This window comes from Neofelis nebulosa, chromosome 17 (genome assembly GCF_028018385.1).
Source record: "Neofelis nebulosa isolate mNeoNeb1 chromosome 17, mNeoNeb1.pri, whole genome shotgun sequence".
Lineage (NCBI taxonomy): Eukaryota > Metazoa > Chordata > Mammalia > Carnivora > Felidae > Neofelis > Neofelis nebulosa.
The window spans coordinates 31,177,929-31,190,637 of record NC_080798.1 but is presented as its reverse complement, the minus strand read 5'-3'; the positions used below and the strand labels follow the sequence as shown (position 1 = coordinate 31,190,637).

The 12,709-nt window shown below is 43.7% G+C and overlaps 1 protein-coding gene across 6 annotated transcripts in view; it reads right to left on the bottom strand.

The window, feature by feature from the left end:
• The window catches only part of CHD9 (chromodomain helicase DNA binding protein 9), a 237,295-nt gene that overhangs the window by 173,292 nt on the left and 51,294 nt on the right, over positions 1–12,709 (bottom strand). For 3 of the 6 annotated variants that reach the window (XM_058707432.1, XM_058707436.1, XM_058707438.1), the window contains exon 1: positions 9,280–9,405. The exons of 1 other annotated variant lie outside the window; for it this stretch is intronic. The gene's annotated coding sequence lies outside the window, so the exon portion shown is untranslated. Of the gene's footprint in view, positions 1–9,038; positions 9,256–9,279; positions 9,407–12,709 lie in introns of those variants that run through there. 2 more of the 6 variants (XM_058707437.1, XM_058707434.1) reach the window with 2 other exon arrangements.

Below are 12,709 nucleotides of genomic sequence, written 5' to 3'. Positions count from 1 at the left end.
AACCCACCATACTATATTAACACCACTGTAATTTGACCTCTAGATCTCAGTCCAATTCAATCCAATTAATATTTTGCATATTTATAGTATTTATTATATGCCTGGTACAGTTCTAATACCAACCTGTACCTTCGGTATGGTCCATGCTTTCTTTTGCTCAGAAATGTCTAGATTCATTTCCCTATGCTTCTAGGCCATCTCTATGTTTTCTCTCCCCAAGCCTTCAACTGGAACTTCCCCAATCTCACCCAAGGATAATTTTGCCTCTTCCTTAGTCTTCTGAGGTTTTCCAGTTGAAACTCACCAATCATCTTTTCAGAAGCATGTATCTCTCTTTGCATCTGGTCTTTTTCTTCTAGTGATTCTCAGAAGAGGAAGTATGACTGACTCTTTTCCAAAGAGTCAGTAAACCTTTCACCTCTTATTACCATTCCACCTAGCTTTTAAGCAACTTATACCCACATACATTTCAACTCTGTTTAGGATCTTTAATCATCCCCTTGCAATTACCTGCTTCCTTTTTAACTCAGCAGTGGGTCTCCAGACCTACCTTAACAAAAAGGTACAAACAAAATCATCTCATGTCTATCCTTCCTTCTGTTCAGTGACAAATATTGAGAATAGGTGATCCACTGCCTCCATTTTCCAAATACCCACTTACCTGTTAACCTCTTGTATTTTAGTCTCTGCTCCCATAAAAATACTGCAACTATACTTTGAAGGGCGACTAATAAGTTCCTAGACAAATCCAAATGTTCTCTCAATCCCTCTGACCACTAGGAAACACTTGCCACCACTAACCAAGTGACAGAAGCTAACCTCAAAAATGCAACCTTCTATAAGAAGCCTCCAATCATCCATGCGTCTGCATCTATCATATACTATTTAGGCACCAAATGCTCAAAGAACAAGGCCCGTGACTTATTCATCCATGGTACCAGCTATGACCCTGCTTGGCCCATAACAAAAGCTGTTTAAATGTTTTCTGAACTCAGTTCAAGTAACCCTTCTGCCTTCTGGAAATTATTTCAGCTTCTATGACACACACTATCTTGGATTTCCTTTCTTATAGCTTCCCTTGCCTTTCTGATTCATTTAAGGTAGTGTAATAGACTTAAGTTTCTATGCAGTCACTTTATTTCTATCAAATCCACTTAGCATTTCGAATTTAGTCAAATGTTGACACATCTTCATCAACATGTCTTCTAAAATGTGATTTCACATTCAAATCCTTCAGAAACTCAATTCCATTTTTTTTTGAATACTATAAATTATTTAAAATGTTTTTCTTACTACTGATATAAAATAAAGATATAAAACTCAATTTCCCACTACTTTAATGAGACCATATAGCATCTCATTGCCTTCCTTGAAGTATCTGACCACAAGCATACCAAGGAAGCAATAGCTGGGGTCCCTATTTACCTAATGATGCATGTCCCTGTTAGTAGCACTTTGAGCTTTGGTCATTCCTGACACAACACCCACCATTCGTCTCAGGAATAATACACAACCTTATAATACTTTCCCTCCTCCTTCCCCAGGGCCATCTTTCAAAGTATCACGTACATTTCACCTCATAGTTACCAAATTCACTTTGACCAAAAGTTCTTTTCCATTTCCTTCAAGATTTCTTTAAGTTATAGACACATGTTATTTTTTCATTCTTTCTAAACGATATCCCCTAAAATGCTGTACTATTCACTGTATTTCACAACCAAATATTTTTAAGGATCAAGAAAAGACACTGCTTAAGATAAAACAAAATTTGGGGTACTTGGGTGGCTCAGTCGGTTAAGCGTCCAACTTTGGCTCAGGTCATGATCTCACAGTTCGTGGGTTTGAGCCCCGCATCGGGCTCTGTGCTGATAGCTCAGAGCCTGGAGCCTGCTTCGGATTCTGTGTCTCCCTTTCTCTCTGCCCCTCCCCAGCTCACACTCTGTCATCTCTCCCTCTCTCAAAAATAAATAAACATTAAAAAAAAATTTGGAAAAAAAAATTTATGCAAAATATATGAAACTTAATCATTATCCTAACACTTTTTCCCTCTTCTTATAAAAGAATAAGATATATTAGAAGTTATCTTTCAGAAGTTATTTGACTATAACTTTGAAAACAAAAAACTATGTTTTGTTTGAATATGCTGTAATCCAACAGGCACACCATAGGTGCTCATTTGTGGACTGAAAATCTTTAGATTTGCTCTTTCATATTTCTTTATACTATGTCTCATTTAGGTAGAAATAGCTATTCATCACCAAATATCCACCATTGGAGATTTTTTTAAAATAGCACAAGATTTTTCAAATACCGTGTAATAGTATTTTAATCAAACCACATAACTGAATATAAAGTAACTGGCATTCTCATACACTGCTAAAAGGAGTATAAACTGGAACAACAAATCTGGAAAATGATACGGCTTTATTGGTAGAGTTGAATATATGCATACCCATGACCAGCTTTTCCACTTCTAGAAATATATATGCCACAGAAATGTGTGCATATGTGTGCCCACCAAAAGGCATGTACAGAAATGTTCGTATCAGTATTATTCATAACAGTTCCAAACTGAAAACATGTCCATCATACATTAGAATCAATAGCAATGAGAATGAATGAACTACTTCTGCACAGAAAAACACAAATTAGTTTCAGACATAATATTAAGCAAAAAACCACATACCATGTGATTTCACTTACATAAAGCTCAAAAACAGCCAAAACTACTCTTTGGTTTTAGAAGTCAGCATGGCAGTTACCTCTGGGAGGCTGAAAGAGGGTGATAACTGGAAGGGAGGGAGTAAGAGAGGAGCTTCTGGAGTGCCCATAACATTCTATTCCTTGACCTCGGTAGTGGTCACAGAGATGTGTTTACTTTGTAATAAATCATAAAGCTATAAACTTATGACTTATACAGGTTTCTGAATGTCATAACTTATCAAAAAATAAAAATAAAAAACCTAACAGAAACAAGATGAAACATAAATAAGTATTTGTGTCATTATTTAGAGTACATGTCATACATGTCATTCAAAACAATATTGGTAAGCAAATATAGGATGGTCTCTGCAAGGACTCAAGTAAACTTTGTATACTACTGATTTTAACATGTGCTCACCAGATTAGAACTAAGTGTAGTCAGTGAATTCACTAACTTAAGCAACCTCTGAAATAAAATATTCCTTAATACTAGAAACCTCAGGCAACTCAGTTTATCTGGAGCTCAATTTCTTCATCGATAAAACAGACTGAATCAGTACACCAAATCTATAATCTTTAATTCCTAGGTTTGTTTTAGGTAAAGCTGTCCAGCTCCTTGACTGGAAGAAAAAATGTTAATGAATAAATATTTAATCGCCTAAAGATAAACACCGGAAAGATAACTACAAAATACATAAATATATGGAATTCCAGTTAATTCCATGAAAAAGTACCTTTTATTCAGTGTGTAAAAAGCACAAAATTTTAAGATAAAACAAAATTTATGTAAAATATATGAAATCTAACCATTATCTGAACCATTTTTTCCTTCTTCTTATATAAGAATAAGATATATTAGCAGTTATCTTTCAGAAGCATAGCCATTGATTTCTAAGAGAATAAAATTCAATATACTTTATACTGCTGCTGCTTAGTCAAGTAAACTAAACTGAAATAACCACTGAACAAGAAAAATGATCTTTATTTTTCCCTTCAGATTTCAAACTGTGTCCCTTTGAGGCAATAACAATATTTAAAATTGCTGGTTAAAAAAAGTTTTAAGGGCGCCTGGGTGGCTCAGTCAGTTAAGCGTCTGACTTCGGCTCATGTCATGATCTCATGGTTTGCAGGTTCAAGCTCCACATAGGGCTCTGTGCCAACAGCTCAGAGCCTGGAGCCTGCTTTGGATTCCGTGTCTCCCTCTCTCTCCCTGCCCCTCCCCACCTCACGCTCTGTCTCTCTCTCAAAAATAAACATTAAAAAAAAATCTTTTTTAAGTTTTAAAGTTTTTTTTTTTTAAAAACTTACTATTTGCTTAGTTAGTAATGACAAATTATAAGAAATATCACCATCTACAGTTATTTGATAAATAATAGCTCCTAATGACCTGCACTTAGGATTTTTACTCATATGCACCAGAAGCCTCATTAAAAATGATAAATTTAATATCAGACTGCCTACAAGCTAATAACTTTAAAGAGTGCAACTTTCTTGAGAACATCAAGATTACAAGACTTGTATTCTGTGCCATCACCCAAATAATATCGAAACCCATCTGATACTACATTCAGGTTAATTTTTTTTCTCAAACCTTCTTATCTAATATAGTCTGTATTATTATATGTTACAAAGAACTGTATTAAATCTTTTTTCACAAATCAACTTTCAAAAACTAAAGTGTATTGTTAAAAATTAAGATCATTTCAAGTTCCTAATTCTTCTAACATAAATATGAAGCTTGCTTTTTCTTCTCAACATACACGCTAAGAGTACGGTGATGGTGTGGTGTTGCGTATACAGCTAAACCTACTGTAGCGGAGGCATGGATCGGTCAGATAAAGGTAGTCCCCCTCCCCTCACTCTGCCTTCTAAAGCTCTTGCCTAGAATGGTGTTCAAAACTTAATTTCTTGCCAAACTTCTTTCTCCCCTCATGTTCAACTCAGAAAATCTCACCACCATCTTTCTAGGTCCTCAAGCCAGGGACCTGGAGGTCACTCTGACACCTTTCCTTTAACCTCCAATCTGTCATGAAGTTGTCAACTCCCCTGCGACTCTCAGCTCTATCAAACTAGATGATATTGCTACCCTAGGGCCAGCTCCCATCATCTTACCTCAAGGACTGTACGTAGTAGTCTGTGCTTCCATTTTGCCTTTCTCTAATCCATTCTTAACTAGTATTAGTCTTAAAATCTAAGGCATTCAAAATCTTTGCTTCAAAATCTTCAATGACTCACTGTAACATCCTCAGTAAAACCCAAGTCTTTAATGTGCCCTGCAAGGCCCTGTATGATCTGCACTCTGCCTATCTCTCATCTTACATGGTTTTCCTTGATTATTATACTCCTGCCACTTTGAATTTCTTTCATTTCTTCCAACATAATTAAGTTCTTTCTTGCCTTCATATTCTTTTCTCTTCCAAGAAACCCTTTCCCTATCTAGCTTCTTAATCTTTGTCTTGACTTAAAAAAATATCACTACCTAAAAGAGGCCTTCTCTGACCAATCTCAAACCCTCCCCATTTTTCTCTCATAGCATTTTTTTCCTTTACTGAATTCATCATAAACAGTAACTTTACATTTGTTATTTACATGCCTATTATTAGACTGTTCCCACTATTAGACTGTAAATTCTACAAAGGCAGGGATAAATAAATTTATTATGCAATATAATAAATAACTAAATAAAGGAATCTCTTAATAAATAAATCTTTTTAATGAATCAATGCATGTGAGTGACCTGGAGTTCAGAGAATAAATTATAGCTTAAAGTGGCTTCCGCTTCTCTGGGTTTCCCCTTAATCACTTGATCAGCTTTCCAACTGTTTCTACAAGACCAGTGCTCTAACTCCTGAGCTATGGAGCCAAGTGCACCCAACTGTTTCTAAAAGGGAAGAGCCAAAGGTGTTCCCGCAAAATTAAAACCAATACAGTAGGGGGAATGTCAGGAAGTTGTGTGTGATACGTCAAATAAGTGAGACAAATTATAATGCTATGGTCATGGGAAGGAGAAATCCCTAAGGGCCACAATGACAAAAGATGACCTTATTCACAGGGTGGAATCTGACCTGAGTATTCAGACTGGTAAAATTCAGGGGCAGAATGTAGGGGAGCAAAGCCCAAACAAGTAAACAGAAACACAGTGTCAGAAGACAGTTATACAACTGGAATGTGGCAACTTATATTCACAAAGTAAATTAGTGTAAAAAAGCTAAATCTTCTATCATGTAAGAAATCTGAATATGGTTAAGACATGTTAATCATCTTAACACCAAGACAGCTACAAAACATTTAAAAGGTTACAGTAAAATCGGTCTATCTCCTCAGTGTTCATAAATCTCTTCTGATTCCAATTTTTGGCTTTCAAAGTTTTTCAAACACTTATGACAACAAGCTTTCATTATTAGTTTCATAATTCATTTTCAGTCTAACCAAATGCCTTAAGTTTCCATATTTTTACCAATGGTCTTTATTTCCCCAGCGTATATATTATTTCAGTCATATTTATTTTTCCTTCATACTTTGACTTCTCTAGGATTTCGTTTTTGTCTTCTCTGTCAAAGTATTTAGTTGACTTTTACTTCTACTACATTTGTATCAGTGACAAACACATCTAACCCTTCATAATATCTAAAATGTTCACATGTACCAAAATTTTTATTTTACTATTGAAACTTCAATAGATTTCACTTCTGTCATTCTTCTTCAGTTTCTGACTCTTAATTTTATACATTAAGCCCCTCCTTGACTTCTACCTTGTTTCCATAGGTAAAGTGCCAACGTCTAGTTCAATGTCTTATAGAAGGCATTCGGTTACATCAGAAAATGGGTTTGGAATTAAGTTTCTAAAGATACTTCCAAGTTGAAAATTCTATGATTTTATTAATCTTATATCATGGGATTTTTTTTTTTTAACAACACTGCTTTATTATCTTTATTCATGCCTCCCACGTGACCTTATTCTTTTAAAAATGTTCTTTTCAGGTAAGGCCAACTATACCACTATTTGTTTCAAAACCTCTGCCTTTCCATACACTTCAACCCAGGCGTAAGTTTTATTTTTATTTTTTTTATTTTTATTTTTTTTAATTTTTTTTTTCAACGTTTTTTATTTATTTTTGGGACAGAGAGAGACAGAGCATGAACGGGGAAGGGGCAGAGAGAGAGGGAGACACAGAATCGGAAAGAGGCTCCAGGCTCCGAGCCATCAGCCCAGAGCCTGACGCGGGGCTCGAACTCACGGACCGCGAGATCGTGACCTGGCTGAAGTCGGACGCTTAACCGACTGCGCCACCCAGGCGCCCCAAGGCGTAAGTTTTATATTTCAGAGGACATATCTCTTGGGACACTCAGAATCACAGAACTGTAAAACTCAAGAAAACTTAGGTTCACAGAAGTTACGAAACTTGAGTACAGCTACACAGCTAGTAAAGTGACAAAACCTGATTCTCTCCAGTCAGAACTCCTTCTAAATCAAGAAGGCTTAACAATGTATTTTCCTAATGCTATTTCTTATGTCCTTAGGATATTTTCTCCTAGTTATTCAATCACATGGTTTTTGTTTTTCAATTCTACAACAACCACTCTCCTAAAACCGTCCAGAATGACAAAGATACCTGAATCTAATCTGGGAGGCAATTTTTTAAAATTTTTCTCCCAAAGCACTTCATGTCTGTATTATATGATCTGTGGTTTACAGGAAACTCACTAAGGGCTGAGACCTGCTAATATCTTGTAGTACACTGTAACTATTTAATGTGAAGTGTCTAAGCAATAACAAGCAAAGCCCAAGTCCTGGAAGATACAAAATGCATGTTTAACTTGCTTAGAGCAATAGATGTTTTTCAGTTAACAAATATTTATCCAGTATGTATCCTACAGAAGACGCCCTACTATTAGCAAAAAGTCCCACTTAATTTCAAGTTCTGTAAATCTAACAGAAATGAAGAAACGCTATGTTCATCCTTTTGCACTGAAACCCCCTCCCCCAAAAGACCAAAACACACACACTCGTGCCCACCTACACACTGCTCCCTCTGCAATGTGGAGTCCCCCACCCCCACCCACCCCAGGTAAGTTCACCTTCTGTACATTAAAGTGTTTGTGGACCTAGCCATTCTTTTGAAAAGTATCTGTGCAATTATGCACAGTTTAGGTAGAGTAATACTACACAGGAGAAGCCCTTTTTCCCCCCTTCAAGATGGTAGTTGGTTAAGTAGAACTGGAGTTGGAAATCAGAGAAAGGGAAAAGGTGAAAAGTAGCATGCAAAACTGAGAAACTAAAATGTGATAGTGATTTTATTAACGAAAATAAACTTTATTCAATACGGGATGATTCTGAGGTAGTTCTGAGCATTTCACACAATGGGTAAAAGTCACAGTAGTGTCAATCCCAGACTCCCAGGAAAAGTTAACTATGGAACACTGTTAATACCACAATTTAAGAAATTTTTGGTCTACTTTGTTCTGAAAAGTTTTATTTTTCTGAAAAATTAAAAAAAAAAAAAAGGCAAAACAGAACTAAAAAAGGAACAAACAGAAACCACTCTGAGCTGGCGACTGCGACGACAAGGCCAGTAAGACACCCAGGCTTTCCGGGTCATGCTTGGCTTCGGGATGGATGTCCGCGAAGACAGCCCTGGAACCACCCATCACGTCCCACACCCAGAACCCAAGAAAGCGGCGGCGGGCTCCGGGCCCCGCTGCAGACGTGGAGCGGCCCTCGAGGCTGCCGCTCGGGGCGAGGGATCCCAGCCGGGTGGGGGTGGGGGCAGTGCGGTCGGAACCCGGCCGGCAGGGCCCGGGAAAGCGCCGGGGGCGTCCCGGGCTCGGGGGCACCCAGCTCGCGCGGGACGCCCTGTCATGAGTCACGGAGGCGAGAGAGCGGGCGGGGGGGGAGGGAAGAGGCTGCAGGATGGAGGGAAGCCCGACCCTCGGGAGGGGAAGCGGGCGGGCCGGGAGGCCCCGACCTAGCGCGGGGCGGGGACGCCGGGCCCTGCCCACCCTGCCCTCACCTCCGCCCGACGCAACAGGCGCGGCGGCCGGGTCCCGACCCCGGGGTCTGCGGGCAGCGGGGAGGGGGGGGGCGGGGGCAGCAGCCCGCAGCCATGACAGGCGCGGGGCGGGCCGCGGGCGGGCTGGGCCGCACGTGCGGGCAGCGCCCCCTCCCCGGCCTCCCCGCGCGCCCGGTCGTCCCCGGGCGCGGGCCCCTCACCTCCAGCGGCGGCGGTGCGGCCCGGCCTGCCCCGACCCACCCCCCCCCCCGCCCCAACCACCACCACCACCACCTCCCTACCCCCGGCCGAGCGGCGGCGGCGGCGGCGGCGGCACGTACTCACCGCCGCTCGCTGGCTCTCGGGCTTCGCCATGACTGAGGCGCCCCCGCCGCCCCCCGCCTCGACCGAGACTGACACGCGCGGCTGGCCGGGCGGGGGCGGCCTCAGGCGACCACCCGGCTGACAGAACCCGCCCCCGCCTCTCCCCACCAGTTGAACAGCGACCGCCGCCCCGCGGTGCCCCCGGGCTTGCTCCCCACGCCTGGGGCGGCGGGTGGCAACGGCGGGCGGCGGCGGCACTTACCGGCGGCGCGGCCAGGCCCCCCTGTCAGCGCGGGGCCGGGAGGGAGAGGAGGGAGGAGTGAAGGGGCACCGCCTCCCCCGCGCCGCCACGCACCCGCCTGATTGGCCCAGTTCACTCCCCCAGCGCGACCCCACCAGCCCCTGCGAGCGGCACTCCGGCAGCACCGGCGCGCCATTTGCATATTTGTGCCCGCGCCGCTGATTGGCCGGGGCTCGGAGGGGCGGCCGTGACCGCGGCCGCTCCCGCCGTCGCTCCTGCCGCGTCGGGCGACCCGGGAGGGAGGATCCCTCTCGCCGCTCCGCTTCCCCCCCGCGGCCCGGCCCGACCCGCGGCGGAGGACGGCGGGAGGCGGGGTCGCCGCCCCGCTCCAACATGGCCTCGCCGCGCCGCCGACCCAATCGCCGGTGCGGTTACTCCCGGAGCCCCGGGCGGCCTCGGGGCGGGGAAGTGTTGGCGCCGGGCGCCCTCTGGCCGGAGCGCGGGGCAGTGCAGTGGCCCGGGCTCCCCTCGCCGCCCCGCCGCGGCCGCCACGTCAGGCCGCGCCCTCGCGACGGCCTCTCCCCTCCCCGCGGCCCCGCCGCCACGTCAGGCCCGGCGGGCACGCCCCGGCCGCGAGCTGACCGGTGGCGGGGTCGGCGCCGAGGTCACTCACGCGCTGGGCATCTCTCCGCCAGCCCGGGGCCAGCCGGGAACCGAGAGGGTTTCCTGAGCCTCCCTTTTCAAACGGCGTGGGTTCGGACCCGCGTCCTTCTCCTGCTCGGCCACCGCCGCCGTGACACACGCCCGTGCTGTAAAATCGGGAGCAGGGAGAGGGGCGCCGCGATGATGCAGCGATTCTGCCCAGGTGCTAAGCACCTGCCATGGAGAGAAGAGACCCAGCCCCAAGTCCTGATGCAGAGAGCGAGCGAGCGCGCACCTCAAGTGGTGGAGAGCTGGGGCTGACACCTAGTCTTCCCGGTGTTCAGGCCCACGTTCTGATTTGCACAGCGATGAAGGGAAAGAAAGAACAAACAGACGGGGGGGGGGGGGGGGGGGGGAAGGAAGAAAGAAAGGAGGGAGACAGGGACATCGGTCTAGGAGTAGGTGGCCTACTAGAAAACCACTGGCCGAAGGAGTTGTGGGGACACCTTGGGTTCCCTCTCGCTCTGTCACTAATTAACTGTGTGACCTACATTAAATCATAACATGTCCCAGAGCCTCGGTTTTCCCTTCTGTAAAATGAAGAGGCTGGGCCAAATTTTCCAAAAGCCTTCCAGCTGTAACTAAAATTCTAACGGGTCTCTTTCAGGCTCTGTGCTGGCTCCCATGCCTAATTAAAGCTTTAAAATCCACATTAGAACGGGTGGTAGACAAAATAATGGGATGTTAGAACTTCAGTCTGTCTACCTTATGTTTGTTCGAAACTGTTTACCGGTTCAAATCCAGTGTGGGTGATATTCAGCATTCACCTTCCAGTTGACAGAAATCTCTTGAGCTGCAGACTCCACAAAAGAAGCATAGAGCAATGTCACTGTGCTTGTTTATGCCTGACCGGAACGGAATGGCTGCGGTATACAGAGTGCTAGTTGCCAGGTAATTTCATTCTTCATATTCCCCATGCAGGCCCTCCAGAGTGGATCAACACAAGTCTATTTAGCTCAGATATTGAAGGGGCTCGGAGGAAACCCTGCTGAGGGAGAAGTTACAATTACAGCTTTGATTCCCCTCAAGGATACTTAATAACAACCACATACTAGGCTGAGAATGCACAGAAACAGTTCAACCCCAAGCTCCCTACACTACTTATTTGAATACTCCTTTAGTTTGCAAATTCAACCTGTTGAATAGAATTTAAGGCCAGTAACATTTATCTGCGATCAAACAAGAGAATAAGATATCCCATATCTTGCCTAAAACTTTAGCTCCTTTTTACAGAACGTTTCTCCCCAAGAAAACTCAGGTTTTCTTGAATCTTTGAAAAAGTACTTACACTCAGTGATTAAAAAGCATCATTATCATTATCAACATCATTGTATTCTACTATGATCAGTGGATGCCTTCAAAAGTATGTAGAGGGGTGTTTTCATGTTGGCTCAGGTCATGATCTCACGGTTTGTGGGTCTGAGCCCCACGTTGGGCTCTGTGCTGACAGCACAGAGTCTGCTTAGCATTCTCTCTCCTTCTCTCTCTGCCCCTGTCCTGCTCCCACGCTCTCTCTGTCTCAAAATAAATAAAATAAATTAAAAAAAAAAAGATGCAGAGCTATTTGTCCTAATGAAAAATGGCCTCTAGAAAGCTGTTACTTTAAACTTACATCTGTCTTTTTGTATGTCTCATTCCTCACTACCAGACTGACATTTCTCTATTTTTCTAGCTGACAACCTTCTTTCCTTTTTTTTTTTTTTATTCTTCAATTTACTATGAATTTAGACACTGATAACCTTTCATTAGACTCTTGGGTTTTGAGTAAAGATCTTCTGTGGGATTCTCTTAAGCGCATCAGTTTTTGCGACATTTATTTTGACTTTTCAACGAGTGGTTTTTCACTTATTTTAAAAAAATTGTTTTAATGTTTATTTTTGACAGAGAGAGACAGAGAGCACACGCGCAAGCAGGGGAGGGGCAGAGAGAGAGGGAGACACAGAATCCGAAGCAGGCTCCAGGCTCTGAGCTGCTAGCACAGAGCCCAATGTGGGGCTCGAACTCAAGGACCAAGAGATCATGACCTGAGCTGAAGTCGGACGCTTAACCAACTGAACCACCCAGGCACCTGTTTTCACTTCTTCCTTTTTTTTATTTTTTCTTTTTTCTCTTTTCTTAATGTTTATTTTTTAGAGAGAGAGAGGGAGAGACAGAGTGCAAATGGGGGAGGGGCAGAGAGAGAAGGAGACGCAGAATCTGAAGCAGGCTCCAGGCCCTGAGTTGTCAGTACAGATCCCCACACGGGGCTCAAACCCACAAACTGTGAGATCATGACCTGAGCCAAGATGAAGAGTCGGACACTCACCCAACTAAGCCACCCAGATGCCCCTGTTTTCATTTATTTCTTAAATCTTAGTGGTATTCTTGGTAACTGAGATTTCTGAATATACAGACTCTGAAAAAGCCATTGCAAAGGAAGGCTCCAAACCCCAGATTTAAAAGGCTAGATCAGTAAATAGTACCCTCTGCAATTTAATTAATTAATTTTTAAAAGTTTTATTTATTTAAGTAATCTCTACACCCCACGTGGTGCTCAAACTCATGACCCTGAGATCAAGAGTCGCATGCTCTTCTGACTGAGCCAGTCAGGTGCTCCTACCCTCTGCAATTTAAATGACCAAAAATCAGTATCATCAACAACACTGAAATCTAACTACACTGGCCTACCATTTCCATCAGGCAATGCAATGTCCAGAGGCAGGTGGTGACAATGCTCTCCAGGTCCCTCTATCCCACTCTAGAGTATAAA